At 38.1% G+C, this 18210-nt stretch overlaps 1 non-coding gene and 31 pseudogenes across 1 annotated transcript; all 32 read right to left on the bottom strand.

Moving 5' to 3' along the window:
- Nucleotides 1–4008: 4008 nt before the first annotated feature.
- Nucleotides 4009–4127, bottom strand: LOC149721903 (5S ribosomal RNA; annotated as a pseudogene).
- Nucleotides 4128–4473: 346 nt separating this feature from the next.
- On the bottom strand, nucleotides 4474–4576 carry LOC149721904 (5S ribosomal RNA; annotated as a pseudogene).
- A 134-nt stretch (nucleotides 4577–4710) lies between these two features.
- Nucleotides 4711–4829, bottom strand: LOC149721905 (5S ribosomal RNA; annotated as a pseudogene).
- A 137-nt stretch (nucleotides 4830–4966) lies between these two features.
- Nucleotides 4967–5085, bottom strand: LOC149721906 (5S ribosomal RNA; annotated as a pseudogene).
- A 361-nt stretch (nucleotides 5086–5446) lies between these two features.
- Nucleotides 5447–5565, bottom strand: LOC149721907 (5S ribosomal RNA; annotated as a pseudogene).
- A 123-nt stretch (nucleotides 5566–5688) lies between these two features.
- On the bottom strand, nucleotides 5689–5791 carry LOC149721908 (5S ribosomal RNA; annotated as a pseudogene).
- Nucleotides 5792–5926: 135 nt separating this feature from the next.
- LOC149721909 (5S ribosomal RNA) lies at nucleotides 5927–6044 on the bottom strand (annotated as a pseudogene).
- Nucleotides 6045–6166: 122 nt separating this feature from the next.
- LOC149721910 (5S ribosomal RNA) lies at nucleotides 6167–6269 on the bottom strand (annotated as a pseudogene).
- Nucleotides 6270–6403: 134 nt separating this feature from the next.
- Nucleotides 6404–6522, bottom strand: LOC149721911 (5S ribosomal RNA; annotated as a pseudogene).
- A 137-nt stretch (nucleotides 6523–6659) lies between these two features.
- LOC149721912 (5S ribosomal RNA) lies at nucleotides 6660–6778 on the bottom strand (annotated as a pseudogene).
- A 361-nt stretch (nucleotides 6779–7139) lies between these two features.
- Nucleotides 7140–7258, bottom strand: LOC149721913 (5S ribosomal RNA; annotated as a pseudogene).
- A 2591-nt stretch (nucleotides 7259–9849) lies between these two features.
- LOC149721914 (5S ribosomal RNA) lies at nucleotides 9850–9968 on the bottom strand (annotated as a pseudogene).
- A 123-nt stretch (nucleotides 9969–10091) lies between these two features.
- Nucleotides 10092–10210, bottom strand: LOC149721915 (5S ribosomal RNA; annotated as a pseudogene).
- A 137-nt stretch (nucleotides 10211–10347) lies between these two features.
- LOC149721916 (5S ribosomal RNA) lies at nucleotides 10348–10466 on the bottom strand (annotated as a pseudogene).
- Nucleotides 10467–10589: 123 nt separating this feature from the next.
- Nucleotides 10590–10692, bottom strand: LOC149721917 (5S ribosomal RNA; annotated as a pseudogene).
- A 134-nt stretch (nucleotides 10693–10826) lies between these two features.
- LOC149721918 (5S ribosomal RNA) lies at nucleotides 10827–10945 on the bottom strand (annotated as a pseudogene).
- A 360-nt stretch (nucleotides 10946–11305) lies between these two features.
- LOC149721919 (5S ribosomal RNA) lies at nucleotides 11306–11424 on the bottom strand (annotated as a pseudogene).
- Nucleotides 11425–11771: 347 nt separating this feature from the next.
- On the bottom strand, nucleotides 11772–11890 carry LOC149721920 (5S ribosomal RNA; annotated as a pseudogene).
- Nucleotides 11891–12027: 137 nt separating this feature from the next.
- On the bottom strand, nucleotides 12028–12146 carry LOC149721921 (5S ribosomal RNA; annotated as a pseudogene).
- A 362-nt stretch (nucleotides 12147–12508) lies between these two features.
- On the bottom strand, nucleotides 12509–12627 carry LOC149721922 (5S ribosomal RNA; annotated as a pseudogene).
- A 599-nt stretch (nucleotides 12628–13226) lies between these two features.
- Nucleotides 13227–13345, bottom strand: LOC149721923 (5S ribosomal RNA). The gene has a single exon (XR_016381422.1). It is a non-coding gene; the product is annotated as a 5S ribosomal RNA (ribosomal RNA).
- Nucleotides 13346–13468: 123 nt separating this feature from the next.
- LOC149721924 (5S ribosomal RNA) lies at nucleotides 13469–13586 on the bottom strand (annotated as a pseudogene).
- A 377-nt stretch (nucleotides 13587–13963) lies between these two features.
- On the bottom strand, nucleotides 13964–14082 carry LOC149721925 (5S ribosomal RNA; annotated as a pseudogene).
- Nucleotides 14083–14205: 123 nt separating this feature from the next.
- Nucleotides 14206–14324, bottom strand: LOC149721926 (5S ribosomal RNA; annotated as a pseudogene).
- Nucleotides 14325–14461: 137 nt separating this feature from the next.
- On the bottom strand, nucleotides 14462–14580 carry LOC149721927 (5S ribosomal RNA; annotated as a pseudogene).
- Nucleotides 14581–14714: 134 nt separating this feature from the next.
- LOC149721928 (5S ribosomal RNA) lies at nucleotides 14715–14833 on the bottom strand (annotated as a pseudogene).
- Nucleotides 14834–15193: 360 nt separating this feature from the next.
- On the bottom strand, nucleotides 15194–15312 carry LOC149721929 (5S ribosomal RNA; annotated as a pseudogene).
- A 342-nt stretch (nucleotides 15313–15654) lies between these two features.
- On the bottom strand, nucleotides 15655–15773 carry LOC149721930 (5S ribosomal RNA; annotated as a pseudogene).
- Nucleotides 15774–15896: 123 nt separating this feature from the next.
- On the bottom strand, nucleotides 15897–16015 carry LOC149721931 (5S ribosomal RNA; annotated as a pseudogene).
- Nucleotides 16016–16616: 601 nt separating this feature from the next.
- Nucleotides 16617–16735, bottom strand: LOC149721932 (5S ribosomal RNA; annotated as a pseudogene).
- A 581-nt stretch (nucleotides 16736–17316) lies between these two features.
- LOC149721933 (5S ribosomal RNA) lies at nucleotides 17317–17435 on the bottom strand (annotated as a pseudogene).
- A 379-nt stretch (nucleotides 17436–17814) lies between these two features.
- On the bottom strand, nucleotides 17815–17933 carry LOC149721934 (5S ribosomal RNA; annotated as a pseudogene).
- Between the last annotated feature and the right edge of the window lie 277 nt (nucleotides 17934–18210).

Raw genomic sequence — 18210 nt, forward strand, 5'->3', positions numbered from 1 at the left:
TCTTCTATAAGACCAATCTGCATCGTGAAACATCCAGGAAATAACACCGAACGATTTTTAAACGACAATTAGTTTGAAATTTCATGGATAATTTTAAATAGGGATCTCCGACCAATCGCGTAGCGCCCCGCCTTTTTATCAACAATTTTCTCTTGGCACGCTCCGTGTTGAATAAATTTATCGCGAGACTTGAAAAAATTTGCACGATGTGATAATTGTGGCGCGAGACATGGAGTGTGCCACGAAAATTTTGTTAACGCAAAGGCACGGCGTTACGGGATTGGTCGGAGTTCCTTTTTTGAAATTATTCTTAAAATCTTAATCTAATTTGAATATTAAAATCAATGGGAGGTATTTCCTGAATTTTTCATTATGCATACTGGTAGAAGAATCAATAAAAAAATCACTTTATTTTCCACTTCCCACTCCCTTTAAGAGAAAACTCGCGTCTTTTGAAGAGGAGAAGCGGTTTGAAAATTTTGTTATTAGGGCCATGATATCATAATATTTAGAACTCATATTAATTACGTCTAGGTCTTCAGCAAGATTCATTGCAGCCTAGAGAAAATCTCATTCGTGTAGGCGTATGCGCTTCACGAGATCCCTTCAAATAGACATATTCGACTATTCCAAATAAGAAACAACTTCAGAGGAGAGGGCTTCTATGCTAGGAATGTTCGCTACGCGATTGAGCTTCGCTAAACGGAGCCTGAGGTTGGCTATAGCCTCCCGCGTTTAGCGCAAATGTGAGGCCAGGGATAGATTTAATTTTAGAAGTGGGAATAGAGAATAGAGTAATCTAGGAACGCGTCAAATTCCCGGACCCCCTTCCACGGAAAGGAGGGGTATGAAAGAAGAGGCGTGTCAAAGCGACAAAGGTAAAAAGGAATAACGTAATTTTTGCCGATCCCGTCAGTAACGTCAGCAAAACGTAGTTTAATTGAGCAATACGAAAATTTAAACTTTTCATCACGCGTTAGAAGGAGGGCTCTATACTGGGCAATGAGTCGGACTGAATTAAACACTAACCGTTCTCGAATCCTGCTTCTAAAATTAAATCTATCTCTATTGAGGCTTAATAATAAAGCCGACCACAACCAAAGCATGGGCAAAGGCGAATTTCACAACTGACGTTCAAAGCTACCGATGGAAAAACCTAAAAATTAAATGAAAAAAAAATGAATGCCGGTAAGAATGATCACAACTGAAAATAACAGCTAACAGCTAAAACGAACCCGAACGGTAAACACTTGAAGTTGGCATCTCTGCGCTGCTGGTCTGCTACTCCTTTCGTTTATTTTCTATGGCAAAAATACTAACTTTGGGAGGTATTGGGATATTAGGCCATTTTGTGTTTTAAGACTTTTATTGTGTAGGAAAGATAACTAGCCTTTTTAAAGAAATTTTGGATAACTATTAATATCATTATTGATAACTAGTTATAGTAAATATTTATAAAATTTGGACGAACATTTTAAAATAACAAGACTTCCTTCGAGTTTCAAATTGAAGAATGCTCGTGTGCTTTATTGAACTATTTTATACAAACAAGACAGTCACTTTCAGCTTGAATTGTTGCTTGATATTTTATTGGACATCCCCTAGCCCTTGAAGGGAGGATGAAGAGGACAATAAAGTGATTTTTTTATCGATTCTTCTTCTAATTATAAGACCATTTTGCATAGTGAAACATCCAGGAAATACCGTCTGCGTTCTTGAACTATCTGTTTCAAACAAGACTGTCACTTTCAGTTTCAATTGTAGCTTAATATTTTACTTAACCTCCCGTAGCCCTTAAACACATTTTTAATCTTTTATTAAATGACAGACATAAACGCTAAATCGGGTTCAAGTCGGGCCAATCCAAAGCGTTAATTCCTTCGTTCTCCAAAAATCTTGCAACGAGTCGGGACGTATGGGTTGGACAATTGTCCTGCTGAGCCTGAAACCATACACTAAAACAATGTTTTAAGTTAGTCAAGAATAACTATCAGGTTATTAATATTAATACCGGTCACGACGTGGGCTGGTTACTCATACGGAGAAAAAAAATACCAGCGAACAGGGCGCATCTCTATTTTTAATATTACAATTCTTTACCTCCTAATTTCATTAGAGTTTGTCTGTCTATTATAGTACGATTAAGAATGTGTTTAATGGGAGGGTGAAATGAAAAATCAAATAATTTTTTATCGATTCTTCTACTAATTATAACACCATTCTGCATAGTGAAACATCCAGAAAATATCTCCGAATGGTTTTGAAACTCCAATTAGGTTCAGATTTTACGGAAAATTTGAAATAATGACCTCCGACTCATCGCGTAACGCCCTGCCTTCCTATTGACAAAATTCTCGTGGCACGCTCCATGCCGAATGAAATTTATCGCTAGATTTAATAAAAGTTGCTTGCGATGTGACTATCGTGGCGTGAGATATAGAGCGTGCAACGGAAATTTTGTTAACAGGAAGGCAGGGCGTTAAGCTATTAGTCAGTGGTGCTTACTTCAAATTATCTTTAAAATCTGAACCTAATTTGAATTTTAAAATCATTCGGAGACTGTATTTCCTGGATGTTTCACTGTGCATATAATGGTCTCATAATAAGAAAAATCGATCAAAAAATCACTTTATTTTTCCTCTTCATCCTTCCTTTAACGACTAGGGGATGTCCAATAAAAGCAACAATTGAAACTGAAAGTGACTGTCTTTTGAGATTTTCTCTAGGCTGCAATGAATCTTGCTGAAGACCTAGACGTAATTAATATGAGTTCTAAATATTATGATATCATGGCCCTAATAACAAAATTTTCAAACCGCTTCTCCTCTTCAAAAGACGCGAGTTTTCTCTTAAAGGGAGTGGGAAGTGGAAAATAAAGTGATTTTTTTATTGATTCTTCTACCAGTATGCATAATGAAAAATTCAGAAAATACCTCCCATTGATTTTAATATTCAAATTAGGTTAAGATTTTAAGAATAATTTCAAAAAAGGAACTCCGACCAATCCCGTAACGCCGTGCCTTTGCGTTAACAAAATTTTCGTGGCACACTCCATGTCTCGCGCCACAATTATCACATCGTGCAAATTTTTTCAAGTCTCGCGATAAATTTATTCAACACGGAGCGTGCCAAGAGAAAATTGTTGATAAAAAGGCGGGGCGCTACGCGATTGGTCGGAGATCCCTATTTAAAATTATCCATGAAATTTCAAACTAATTGTCGTTTAAAAATCGTTCGGTGTTATTTCCTGGATGTTTCACGATGCAGATTGGTCTTATAGAAGAATTAACGAAAAATTACTTTATTTTCCACTTCACCATCCCTTTAATGAACGTCTGATTTGTTTCAAAGTATTGCGCCAAAAGACCAATCATATATATATGCATAAAGTGTCATAACATCTAACAAGCATTATTACGACAAAGATTCGATACTCGATTATGAATTATCGCCAATCTAACCAAGTTTGCCAGATTTTGAATAAAGGCTGATTACTCGTGACCTATTCATCCGAATTGAATTTGGTGAACACTTTTCAAATATGAATCGACCCCAAGGATTCCGAAAATAGCATTTATATCCTCGAGAATCCAATATTTTCAAAGTTGATAATTTTGACATTTCCGGTTTCCGGTATAAGTATGCAAAGGACAACTTTGTAACGGGTAAAATATGAAAGAGAAATGCAAAACTTTTATAACGCACTTTATTCCAGAGCGCTAGCTTGAATAGTTTTTGAAATATTGTAAAATATGTGCGAAAAACGCAACGCGCAAAGACTTTTTTAACAGTCTGTACTGACTGCGCTCGACGCTGCTAACGTCGGCGATCGGACGAGAACCGGTGTTCTCAGCGTGATATGGCCGTTGCCGAGAGTGCTAGATAATAATTCGAATTTAAATTAAGTGAGACAAATTAACCTTCATCTTTTTAAAACAATAACAAAAAGAAAATATGTTTGCTTTTTTCATATCTATTGGAATTTAAAAGAGGAAAAAAAAGTGAAAAAGCTAACGGCACGCAGTGTTCCTAAGTGGTCGCCCTCCCAAATACTGACTGCGCTCGACGCTTCTTAACTTCGGTTATCGTACGAGAACCGGTGTATTCAGCGTGTTATGGCCGTTGCCGATAGTGCTAGTTAATAATTTGAATTAAATTAACTTTCATCTTTATAAAACAATAACAAAAAGAAGATATGTGTGCTTTTTTCAATTCGGGTGGAATTTAAAAGAGGAAACAAAAGTGAAAAAGCCAACGGCACGCAGTATTCCCAAGTACTGACTGCGCTCGACGCTGCTAACGTCGGCGATCGGACGAGAACCGGTGTTCTCAGCGTGATATGGCCGTTGCCGAGAGTGCTAGTTAATAATTTGAATTAAATTAACTTTCATCTTTATAAAACAATAACAAAAAGAAGATATGTTTGCTTTTTTCATATCTGGTGGAATTTGAAAGAGGAAATAAAAGTGAAAAAGCCAACGGCACGCAGTATTCCCAAGTACTGTATGCGCTCGACGCTGCTTAACTTCGATGATCGGACGAGAACCGGTGTTTTCAGCGTGATATGGCCGTTGCCGAGAGTGCTAGTTAATAATTCGAATTTAAATTAAGTGAGACAAATTAACCTTCATCATTTTAAAACAATAACAAAAAAACATGTTTGCTTTTTTCATATCTATTAAAATTTAAAAGATGAAACAAAAGTGAAAAAGCCAACGGCACGCAGTGTTCCTAAGTGTTCTCCCTCCCAAGTACTGACTGCGCTCGACGCTGCTTAACTTCGGTGATCGGACGAGAACCGCTGTATTCAGCGTGATATGGTCGTTGCCGAGAGTGCTAGTTAATAATTCGAATTTAAATTAAGTGAGACAAATTAACCTTCATCATTTTAAAACAATAACAAAATGAAAACATGTTTGCTTTTTTCATATCTATTAAAATTTAAAAGAGGAAAAAAAAGTGAAAAAGCCAACGGCACGCAGTGTTCCTAAGTGGTCTCCCTCCCAAGTAGTGACTGCGCTCGACGCTGCTTAACATCGGTTATCGGACGAGAACCGGTGTATTCGGCGTGATATGGCCGTTGCTGAGAGTGCTGGTTAATAATTTTAATTTAATTAACTTTCATCTTTATAAAACAATAACAAAAAGAAGATATGTTTGCTTTTTTCATATCGGGTGGAATTTAAAAGAGGAAACAAAAGTGAAAAAGCCAACGACACGCAGTATTCCCAAGTACTGACTGCGCTCGACGCTGCTAACGTCGGCGATCGGACGAGAACCGTTGATCTCAGCGTGATATGGCCGTTGCCGAGAGTGCTAGATAATAATTCGAATTTAAATTAAGTGAGACAAATTAACCTTCATCTTTTTAAAACAATAACAAAAAGAAAATATGTTTGCTTTTTTCATATCTATTGGAATTTAAAAGAGGAAAAAAAAGTGAAAAAGCTAACGGCACGCAGTGTTCCTAAGTGGTCGCCCTCCCAAATACTGACTGCGCACGACGCTGCTTAACTACGGTTATCGTACGAGAACCGGTGTATTCAGCGTGTTATGGCCGTTGCCGATAGTGCTAGTTAATAATTTGATTTAAATTAACTTTCATCTTTATAAAACAATAACAGAAAGAAGATATGTTCGCTTTTTTTCATATCTGGTGGAATTTGAAAGAGGAAACAAAAGTGAAAAAGCCAACGGCACGCAGTATTCCCAAGTACTGTATGCGCTCGACGCTGCTTAACTTCGGTGATCGGACGAGAACCGGTGTTTTCAGCGTGATATGGCCGTTGCCGAGAGTGCTAGTTAATAATTCGAATTTAAATTAAGTGAGACAAATTAACCTTCATAATTTTAAAACAATAACAAAAAAAAACATGTTTGCTTTTTTCATATCTATTAAAATTTAAATGAGGAAAAAAAGTGAAAAATCCAACGGCACGCAGTGTTCCTAAGTGGTCTCCCTCCCAAGTACTGACTGCGCTCGACGCTGCTAACGTCGGCGATCGGACGAGAACCGGTGTTCTCAGCGTGATATGGCCGTTGCCGAGAGTGCTAGTTAATAATTTGAATTAAATTAACTTTCATCTTTATAAAACAATAACAAAAAGAAGATATGTTTGCTTTTTTCATATCTGGTGGAATTTGAAAGAGGAAATAAAAGTGAAAAAGCCAACGGCACGCAGTATTCCCAAGTACTGTATGCGCTCGACGCTGCTTAACTTCGATGATCGGACGAGAACCGGTGTTTTCAGCGTGATATGGCCGTTGCCGAGAGTGCTAGTTAATAATTCGAATTTAAATTAAGTGAGACAAATTAACCTTCATCATTTTAAAACAATAACAAAAAAACATGTTTGCTTTTTTCATATCTATTAAAATTTAAAAGATGAAACAAAAGTGAAAAAGCCAACGGCACGCAGTGTTCCTAAGTGTTCTCCCTCCCAAGTACTGACTGCGCTCGGCGCTGCTTAACTTCGGTGATCGGACGAGAACCGCTGTATTCAGCGTGATATGGTCGTTGCCGAGAGTGCTAGTTAATAATTCGAATTTAAATTAAGTGAGACAAATTAACCTTCATCATTTTAAAACAATAACAAAATGAAAACATGTTTGCTTTTTTCATATCTATTAAAATTTAAAAGAGGAAAAAAAAGTGAAAAAGCCAACGGCACGCAGTGTTCCTAAGTGGTCTCCCTCCCAAGTAGTGACTGCGCTCGACGCTGCTTAACATCGGTTATCGGACGAGAACCGGTGTATTCAGCGTGATATGGCCGTTGCTGAGAGTGCTGGTTAATAATTTTAATTTAATTAACTTTCATCTTTATAAAACAATAACAAAAAGAAGATATGTTTGCTTTTTTCATATCGGGTGGAATTTAAAAGAGGAAACAAAAGTGAAAAAGCCAACGACACGCAGTATTCCCAAGTACTGACTGCGCTCGACGCTGCTAACGTCGGCGATCGGACGAGAACCGTTGATCTCAGCGTGATATGGCCGTTGCCGAGAGTGCTAGATAATAATTCGAATTTAAATTAAGTGAGACAAATTAACCTTCATCTTTTTAAAACAATAACAAAAAGAAAATATGTTTGCTTTTTTCATATCTATTGGAATTTAAAAGAGGAAAAAAAAGTGAAAAAGCTAACGGCACGCAGTGTTCCTAAGTGGTCGCCCTCCCAAATACTGACTGCGCTCGACGCTGCTTAACTTCGGTGATCGGACGAGAACCGGTGTATTCAGCGTGATATGGCCGTTGCCGAGAGTGCTAGTTAATAATTTGAATTTAATTAACTTTCATCTTTATAAAACAATAACAAAAAAGAAGATATGTTTGCATTTTCATATCTATTAAAATTAATAAGAGGGAAAACAAGTTGGGAAAACCAAAATATTACCTCTCCGAGTCAAGACGACTACTTACAAACTTATTTACCCAGATATGGAAATGTTTCTTAAGTTAAAATTTATGAAATATTAAAGCAGTATACAAAGCATAGCAAATATACTGTAAATCAGACGACATTTTACATCCAATAATGATATACTTGTACACATTAAAATCATCCGATGGGGGAGAAACGGGAAATGAAGAGATACAACTTTGGAGGGATACTACCTTTACGTGTTTGTAAAGGCCCAATTTTCTACTCCTCAACTGTATACCCTCTACCTCTATGTTCAAAGCCATATTCACAACAGGGTTGCCATATAAACACTATCCTCTCGTTTAACCTCAACGATTTTCTTAGTTTGTCAACATGACTGTTAACGTTACATAACACCAAAGCTTATTTGTGGCTACACACACTGAAAGTAAATGCGTACTATGAAAAGCATGAAAACACGAAGCTATTATCCGATTACGATCAGACCTTTCACTGGTCTGGGCTGCGTTCAGCAGAGCTCACCAAAAAAGACAGCGGATTTTGGAAATGTTTACCGGTGAGCTCTGTCGTCATAGCTTTTCTCCGGTCATCGGCGTTTTATAAATGACGCTAGCGCAATAAAGCGTGCAAGGTACCAAGGCTTAACAAAAATTGTATGATAACATATTTATAGAGATAGATAACAACTTTTATAATTAAAATTAGAAACTAACATATCTCTTAAAATTCTCGCGTGATCAACTGGTTTCACGCCAATTAAATAGCTATAGTCCCATAGAGCTATTTGTATTGATTCATCCATGGTTTTTTCGCCAAGCTGAGATCTACACGTTTTACGTCACGTTATCCAAAAAGCCGACTATTTTCTTTGAAGACCGCGCTAGCTCAGCGCTAAGCACCGTGACGTCAAAATTCAAAAACAAAATCCCGTTATGTAGGACACTGCTAACAGCGCTGGGCTCTGCTGAACGCGGCCCAGATTTCCACCATGATTATATAATCTAAGCCTAATTATTTAATAGTGTATTTAACTTTCGGCTCACTCTGAACCGTTATTGTCTCTGCATTACAGAAACGAAAACCAAACCCAAGCGTTTACTTTTTGGTTCACTAGGCCTATTAACAAATATAAGTTCATTTGACCAACATTGTAGCGTTGCGCTTTATTCACTTTAGGAAGGATTATGCTATAAACAGATGTAGTATAGCTTAAGTAATATATAAACATCCATTTTAAATAATAATATTAAAAAAAATCTTTGGAATATCAAAATGAAATAGAGCTTTAAAGCTACAAAAGTACTAAATGCATCATAATTACGAAAAATATTTCCACATATTCATTTTATATTATGGAAAACGGGAATATTAAGGTTCTGAAGGATTTCTTTACACATCAAAACAAAAACGAACTTCTAACGCAGCGCACTAGGGTAACAACGGACGGACACATATAGACAAACACATAGACTACTGTTTTACCCTTTACGTATTAATTTTGAGTTTAGAGACATGATTATCTTAAATATTAAAATAAATATAATTAATATTAAATATTTTCTTCGATAGTTGTTCGCCTTATTGAGCGTTACATCGTTTTGAAAAAGAATAATTAAACATTCTTGAGAGACTTGACTAATATTGGCGTTTGAAATGAAGCATACGCCGGTTGCGTCGCCTTACTCAAATAGGTAGTATATAAGGGTGTCGAATCGCAGCTATGGATAAGAACAGCGCAATTGCGTGAACCTTTGGTGGAAGCCACACCTTAGGAAGGCCGGACGTTTCTCGTAGCCCTGGCCGATCGCCGCGTATGTCTTAACCTTAACGATGATGATGGAGTAGAAGCCAGGTGTACAGACTGGTGTCCAGGTGGGATGGACAAAAAACAAAGACCAGAAGATGGTGGTGTTAGAAGCCAAGTGTACAGACTGGTGTCCATGTGGGATGGACAAAAACAAAGACCAGAAGATGGTGGTGTTAGAAGCCAGGTGTACAGACTGGTGTCCATGTGGGATGGACAAAGAGCAGATGACGGTGGTGATTAGAAGCCAGTGTGTACAGACTGGTGTCCATGTGGGATGGACAAAGACCACAAGAGGGTGGGGATTAGAAGCCAGTGTGTACAGACTGGTGTCCATGTGGGATGGACAAAGAGCAGCAGACGATTGTGATTAGAAGCCAGTGTGTACAGACTGGTGTCCATGTGGGATGGACAAAGACCAGAGGCTGGTGATGTTAGACAGGCAATGGAGTAATAGCCTGTAAGTGTAATACAATTTTCGAAATTTCCGGAAATTGAGAACACGTTTGCTCCGATTTGCAAACTGCGAACGCGGTCACGTGGGTATAACAACAGACAGACACACACACACACACACCCACACACACACACACACACACACAGACACGTCGAAATTAGAACCTCTCCGTGACATACGTCACTCGGAGAGGTAAAAAGTGAAAAAACGGCACGCAGTGTTCCTAAGTGGTCTCCCTCCCAAGTACTGACTGCGCTCAACGCTGCTTAACTTCGGTTATCGGACGAGAACCGGTGTATTCAGCGTGATATGGCCGTTGCGGAGAGTGCTAGTTAATAATTTGAATTTAATTAACTTTCATCTTTATAAAACAATAACAAAAAAGAAGATATGTTTGCTTTTTTCATATCTATTAAAATTTAAAAGAGGAAAAAAAAGTGAAAAAGCCAACGGCACGCAGTGTTCCTAAGTGGTCTCCATCCCAAGTACTGACTGCGCTCGACGCTGCTTAACTTCGGTGATCGGACGAGAACCGCTGTATTCAGCGTGATATGGTCGTTGCCGAGAGTGCTAGTTAATAATTCGAATTTAAATTAAGTGAGACAAATTAACCTTCATCATTTTAAAACAATAACAAAATGAAAACATGTTTGCTTTTTTCATATCTATTAAAATTTAAAAGAGGAAAAAAAAGTGAAAAAGCCAACGGCACGCAGTGTTCCTAAGTGGTCTCCCTCCCAAGTAGTGACTGCGCTCGACGCTGCTTAACTTCAGTTATCGGACGAGAACCGGTGTATTCAGCGTGTTATGGCCGTTGCCGATAGTGCTAGTTAATAATTTGATTTAAATTAACTTTCATCTTTATAAAACAATAACAGAAAGAAGATATGTTTGCTTTTTTTCATATCTGGTGGAATTTGAAAGAGGAAACAAAAGTGAAAAAGCCAACGGCACGCAGTATTCCCAAGTACTGTATGCGCTCGACGCTGCTTAACTTCGGTGATCGGACGAGAACCGGTGTTTTCAGCGTGATATGGCCGTTGCCGAGAGTGCTAGTTAATAATTCGAATTTAAATTAAGTGAGACAAATTAACCTTCATAATTTTAAAACAATAACAAAAAAAACATGTTTGCTTTTTTCATATCTATTAAAATTTAAAAGAGGAAAAAAAGTGAAAAACCCAACGGCACGCAGTGTTCCTAAGTGGTCTCCCTCCCAAGTACTGACTGCGCTCGACGCTGCTTAACTTCGGTGATCGGACGAAAACCGGTGTATTCAGCGTGTTATGGCCATTGCCGAGAATGCTAGTTAATAATTTGAACTAAATCAACTTTCATCTTTATAAAACAATAACAAAAAGAAGATATGTTTGCTTTTTTCATATCGGGTGGAATTTAAAAGAGGGAACAAAAGTGAAAAAGCCAACGGCACGCAGTATTCCCAAGTACTGACTGCGCTCGACGCTGCTAACATCGGCGATCGGACGAGAACCGGTGTTCTCAGCGTGATATGGCCGTTGCCGAGAGTGCTAGATAATAATTCGAACTTAAATTAAGTGAGACAAATTAACCTTCATCTTTTTAAAACAATAACAAAAAGAAAATATGTTTGCTTTTTTATATCTATTGGAATTTAAAAGAGGAAAAAAAAGTGAAAAAGCTAACGGCACGCAGTGTTCCTAAGTGGTCGCCCTCCCAAGTACTGACTGCGCTCGACGCTTCTTAACTTCGGTGATCGGACGAGAACCGGTGTATTCAGCGTGATATGGCCGTTGCCGAGAGTGCTAGTTAATAATTTGAATTTAATTAACTTTCATCTTTATAAAACAATAACAAAAAGAAGATATGTTTGCTTCTTTCATATCGAGTGGAATTTAAAAGAGGAAACAAAAGTGAAAAACCAACGGAACGCACTATTCCCAAGTACTGTATGCGCTCGACGCTGCTTAACTTCGGTTATCGGACGAGAACCGGTGTATTCAGCGTGATATGGCCGTTGCCGAGAGTGCAAGTTAATAATTTGAATTTAATTAACTTTCATCTTTATAAAACAATAACAAAAATGAAGATATGTTTGCTTTTTTCATATCTATTAAAATTTAAAAGAGGAAAAAGAAGTGAAAAAGCCAACGGCACGCAGTGTTCCTAAGTGGTCTCCATCCCAAGTACTGACTGCGCTCGACGCTGCTTAACTTCGGTGATCGGACGAGAACCGCTGTATTCAGCGTGATATGGTCGTTGCCGAGAGTGCTAGTTAATAATTCGAATTTAAATTAAGTGAGACAAATTAACCTTCATCATTTTAAAACAATAACAAAATGAAAACATGTTTGCTTTTTTCATATCTATTAAAATTTAAAAGAGGAAAAAAAAGTGAAAAAGCCAACGGCACGCAGTGTTCCTAAGTGGTCTCCCTCCCAAGTAGTGACTGCGCTCGACGCTGCTTAACTTCAGTTATCGGACGAGAACCGGTGTATTCAGCGTGATATGGCCGTTGCCGAGAGTGCTAGTTAATAATCTTAATTTAATTAACTTTCATCTTTATAAAACAATAACAAAAAGAAGATATGTTTGCTTTTTTCATATTTGGTGGAATTTGAAAGAGGAAACAAAAGTGAAAAAGCAAACGGCACGCAGTATTCCCAAGTACTGTATGCGCTCGACGCTGCTTAACTTCGGTTATCGGACGAGAACCGGTGTATTCAGCGTGATATGGCCGTTGCCAAGAGTGCTAGGTAATAATTCGAATTTAAATTAAGTGAGACAAATTAACCATCATCTTTTTAAAACAAAAACAAAAAGAAAATAAGTTTGCCTTTTTCAAATCTATTGGAATTTAAAAGAGGAAAAAAAAGTGAAAAAGCCAACGGCACGCAGTGTACCTAAGTGCTCTCCCTCCCAAGTAGTGACTGCGCTCGACGCTGCTTAACTTCGGTTTTCGGACGAAAACCGGTGTATTCAGCGTGATATGGCCGTTGCCGAGAGTGCTAGTTAATAATTTGAATTTAATTAACTTTCATCTTTATAAAACAATAACAAAAAGAAGATATGTGTGCTTTTTTCAAATCGGGTGGAATTTAAAAGAGGAAACAAAAGTGAAAAACCAACGGCACGCAGTATTCCCAAGTACTGACTGCGCTCGACGCTGCTATCGTCGGCGATCGGACGAGAACCGGTGTTCTCAGCGTGATTTGCCCGTTGCCGAGAGTGCTAGTTAAAAATTCGAATTTAAATTAAGTGAGACAAATTAACCTTCATCTTTATAAAACAATAACAAAAAGAAGATATGTTTGCTTTTTTCATATCGGGTGGAATTTAAAAGAGGAAACAAAAGTGAAAAAGCCAACGGCACGCAGTATTCCCAAGTACTGACTGCGCTCGACGCTGCTAACGTCGGCGATCGGACGAGAACCGGTGTTCTCAGCGTGATATGGCCGTTGCCGAGAGTGCTAGATAATAATTCGAATTTAAATTAAGTGAGACAAATTAACCTTCATCTTTTTAAAACAATAACAAAAAGAAAATATGTTTGCTTTTTTCATATCTATTGGAATTTAAAAGCGGAAAAAAAAGTGAAAAAGCTAACGGCACGCAGTGTTCCTAAGTGGTCGCCCTCCCAAGTACTGACTGCGCTCGACGCTGCTTAACTTCGGTGATCGGACGAGAACCGGTGTATTCAGCGTGATATGGCCGTTGCCGAGAGTGCTAGTTAATAATTTGAATTTAATTAACTTTCATTTTTATAAAACAATAACAAAAAAGAAGATATGTTTGCTTTTTTCATATCTATTAAAATTTAAAAGAGGAAAAAAAAGTGAAAAAGCCAACGGCACGCAGTGTTCCTAAGTGGTCTCCATCCCAAGTACTGACTGCGCTCGACGCTGCTATCGTCGGCGATCGGACGAGAACCGGTGTTCTCAGCGTGATTTGGCCGTTGCCGAGAGTGCTAGTTAAAAATTCGAATTTAAATTAAGTGAGACAAATTAACCTTCATCTTTATAAAACAATAACAAAAAGAAGATATGTTTGCTTTTTTCATATCGGGTGGAATTTAAAAGAGGAAACAAAAGTGAAAAAGCCAACAGCACGCAGTATTCCCAAGTACTGACTGCGCTCGACGCTGCTAACGTCGGCGATCGGACGAGAACCGGTGTTCTCAGCGTGATATGGCCGTTGCCGAGAGTGCTAGTTAAAAATTCGAATTTAAATTAAGTTAGACAAATTAACCTTCATCTTTATAAAACAATAACAAAAAGAAGATATGTTTGCTTTTTTCATATCGGGTGGAATTTAAAAGAGGAAAAAAAAAGTGAAAAAGCTAACGGCACGCAGTGTTCCTAAGTGGTCGCCCTCCCAAGTACTGACTGCGCTCGACGCTGCTTAACTTCGGTGATCGGACGAGAACCGGTGTATTCAGCGTGATATGGCCTTTGCCGAGAGTGCTAGTTAATAATTTGAATTTAATTTACTTTCATCTTTATAAAACAATAACAAAAAAGAAGATATGTTTCCTTTTTTCATATCTATTAAAATTTAAAAGAGGAAAAAAAAGTGAAAAAGCCAACGGCACGCAGTGTTCTTAAGTGGTCTCCATCCCAAGTACTGACTGCGCTCGACGCTGCTTAACTTCGGTGATCGGACGAGAACCGCTGTATTCAGCGTGATATGCTCGTTGCCGAGAGTGCTAGTTAATAATTCGAATTTAAATTAAGTGAGACAAATTAACCTTCATCATTTTAAAACAATAACAAAATGAAAACATGTTTGCTTTTTTCATATCAATTAAAATTTAAAAGAGGAAAAAAAAGTGAAAAAGCCAACGGCACGCAGTGTTCCTAAGTGGTCTCCCTCCCAAGTAGTGACTGCGCTCGACGCTGCTTAACTTCGGTGATCGGACGAAAACCGGTGTGTTCAGCGTGATATGGCCGTTGCCTAGAGTGCTAGATAATAATTCGAATTTAAATTAAGTGAGACAAATTAACCTTCATAATTTTAAAACAATAACAAAAAAAACATGTTTGCTTTTTTCATATCTATTAAAATTTAAAAGAGGAAAAAAAGTGAAAAACCCAACGGCACGCAGTGTTCCTAAGTGGTCTCCCTCCCAAGTACTGACTGCGCTCGACGCTGCTTAACTTCGGTGATCGGACGAGAACCGGTGTATTCAGCGTGTTATGGCCGTTGCCGAGAATGCTAGTTAATAATTTGAACTAAATCAACTTTCATCTTTATAAAACAATAACAAAAAGAAGATATGTTTGCTTTTTTCATATCGGGTGGAATTTAAAAGAGGAAACAAAAGTGAAAAAGCCAACGGCACGCAGTATTCCCAAGTACTGACTGCGCTCGACGCTGCTAACGTCGGCGATCGGACGAGAACCGGTGTTCTCAGCGTGATATGGCCGTTGCCGAGAGTGCTAGATAATAATTCGAACTTAAATTAAGTGAGACTAATTAACCTTCATCTTTTTAAAACAATAACAAAAAGAAAATATGTTTGCTTTTTTATATCTATTGGAATTTAAAAGAGGAAAAAAAAGTGAAAAAGCTAGAGGCACGCAGTGTTCCTAAGTGGTCGCCCTCCCAAGTACTGACTGCGCTCGACGCTTCTTAACTTCGGTGATCGGACGAGAACCGGTGTATTCAGCGTGATATGGCCGTTGCCGAGAGTGCTAGTTAATAATTTGAATTTAATTAACTTTCATCTTTATAAAACAATAACAAAAAGAAGATATGTTTGCTTCTTTCATATCGGGTGGAATTTAAAAGAGGAAACAAAAGTGAAAAACCAACGGAACGCAGTATTCCCAAGTACTGTATGCGCTCGACGCTGCTTAACTTCGGTTATCGGACGAGAACCGGTGTATTCAGCGTGATATGGCCGTTGCCGAGAGTGCTAGTTAATAATTTGAATTTAATTAACTTTCATCTTTATAAAACAATAACAAAAAAGAAGATATGTTTGCTTTTTCATATCTATTAAAATTTATAAGAGGGAAAAAAAGTGAAAAAACGGCACGCAGTGTTCCTAAGTGGTCTCCCTCCCAAGTACTGACTGCGCTCGACGCTGCTTAACTTCGGTTATCGGACGAGAACCGGTGTATTCAGCGTGATATGGCCGTTGCCGAGAGTGCAAGTTAATAATTTGAATTTAATTAACTTTCATCTTTATAAAACAATAACAAAAATGAAGATATGTTTGCTTTTTTCATATCTATTAAAATTTAAAAGAGGAAAAAAAAGTGAAAAAGCCAACGGCACGCAGTGTTCCTAAGTGGTCTCCATCCTAAGTAGTGACTGCGCTCGACGCTGCTTAACTTCAGTTATCGGACGAGAACCGGTGCATTCAGCGTGATATGGCCGTTGCCGAGAGTGCTAGTTAATAATCTTAATTTAATTAACTTTCATCTTTATAAAACAATAACAAAAAGAAGATATGTTTGCTTTTTTCATATTTGGTGGAATTTGAAAGAGGAAACAAAAGTGAAAAAGCAAACGGCACGCAGTATTCCCAAGTACTGTATGCGCTCGACGCTGCTTAACTTCGGTTATCGGACGAGAACCGGTGTATTCAGCGTGATATGGCCGTTGCCAAGAGTGCTAGGTAATAATTCGAATTTAAATTAAGTGAGACAAATTAACCTTCATCTTTATAAAACAATAAAAAAAAGAAGATATATTTGCTTTTTTCATATCGGGTGGAATTTAAAAGAGGAAACAAAAGTGAAAAAGCCAACGGCACGCAGTATTCCCAAGTACTGACTGCGCTCGACGCTGCTAACGTCGGCGATCGGACGAGAACCGGTGTTCTCAGCGTGATATGGCCGTTTCCGAGAGTGCTAGATAATAATTCGAATTTAAATTAAGTGAGACAAATTAACCTTCATCTTTTTAAAACAATAAAAACAAGAAAATATGTTTGCTTTTTTCATATCTATTGGAATTTAAAAGAGGAAAAAAAAGTGAAAAAGCTAACGGCACGCAGTGTTCCTAAGTTGTCGCCCTCCCAAGTAGTGACTGCGCTCGACGCTGCTTAACTTCAGTTATCGGACGAGAACCGGTGTATTCAGCGTGATATGGCCGTTGCCGAGAGTGCTAGTTAATAATTTGAACTTAATTAACCTTCATCTTTATAAAAAATAACAATAAGAAGATATGTTTGTTTTTTCATATCTGGTGGAATTTAAGAGGAAACAAAAGTGAAAAAGCCATCGGCATGCAGTGTTCCCAAGTACTGACTGCGCTCGACGCTGCTTAACTTCGGTTATCGGACGAGAACCGGTGTATTCAGCGTGATACGGCCGTTGCCGAGAGTGCTAGTTAATAATTTGAATTTAATTAACTTTCATCTTTATAAAACAATAACAAAAAGAAGATATGTTTGCTTCTTTCATATCGGGTGGAATTTAAAAGAGGAAACAAAAGTGAAAAACCAACGGAACCCAGTATTCCCAAGTACTGTATGCGCTCGACGCTGCTTAACTTCGGTGATCGGACGAAAACCGGTGTTTTCAGCGTGATATGGCCGTTGCCGAGAGTGCTTGTTAATAATTCGAATTTAAATTAAGTGAGACAAATTAACCTTCATCATTTTAAAACAATAACAAAAAAAACATGTTTGCTTTTTTCATATCTATTAAAATTTATAAGAGGAAAAAAAAAGTGAAAAAATCAACGTCACGCAGTGTTCCTAAGTGGTCTCCCTCCCAAGTACTGACTGCGCTCGACGCTGCTTAACTTCGGTTATCGGACGAGAACCGGTGTATTCAGCGTGATGTGGCCGTTGCCGAGAGTGCTAGTTAATAATTTGAATTTAATTAACTTTCATCTTTATAAAACAATAACAAAAAAGAATATATGTTTGCTTTTTTCATATCTATTAAAATTTAAAAGAGGAAAAAAAAGTGAAAAACCCAACGGCTCGCAGTGTTCCTAAGTGGTCTCCATCCCAAGTCCTGACTGCGCTCGACGCTGCTTAACTTCGGTGATCGGACGAGAACCGCTTTTTTCAGCGTGATATGGTCGTTGCCGAGAGTGCTAGTTAATAATTCGAATTAAAATTAAGTGAGACAAATTAACCATCATCTTTTTAAAACAATAACAAAAAGAAAATAAGTTTGCTCTTTTCAAATCGATTGGAATTTAAAAGAGGAAAAAAAAGTGAAAAAGCCAACGGCACGCAGTGTACCTAAGTGGTCTCCCTCCCAAGTAGTGACTACGCTCGACGCTGCTTAACTTCGGTTTTCGGACGAACACCGGTGTATTCAGCGTGATATGGCCGTTGCCGAGAGTGCTAGTTAATAATTTGAATTTAATTAACTTTCATCTTTATAAAACACTAACAAAAAGAAGATATGTGTGCTTTTTTCAAATCGGGTGGAATTTAATAGAGGAAACAAAAGTGAAAAGCCAACGGCACGCAGTATTCCCAAGTACTGACTGCGCTCGACGCTGCTAACGTCGGCGATCGGACGAGAACCGGTGTTCTCAGCGTGATATGGCCGTTGCCGAGAGTGCTAGTTAAAAATTCGAATTTAAATTAAGTGAGACAAATTAACCTTCA

Source organism: Phalangium opilio, unplaced genomic scaffold (assembly GCF_054372755.1).
Source record: "Phalangium opilio isolate 3A_F unplaced genomic scaffold, DU_Popi_V2 ptg000002l_1, whole genome shotgun sequence".
Taxonomy (NCBI): Eukaryota; Metazoa; Arthropoda; class Arachnida; order Opiliones; family Phalangiidae; genus Phalangium; species Phalangium opilio.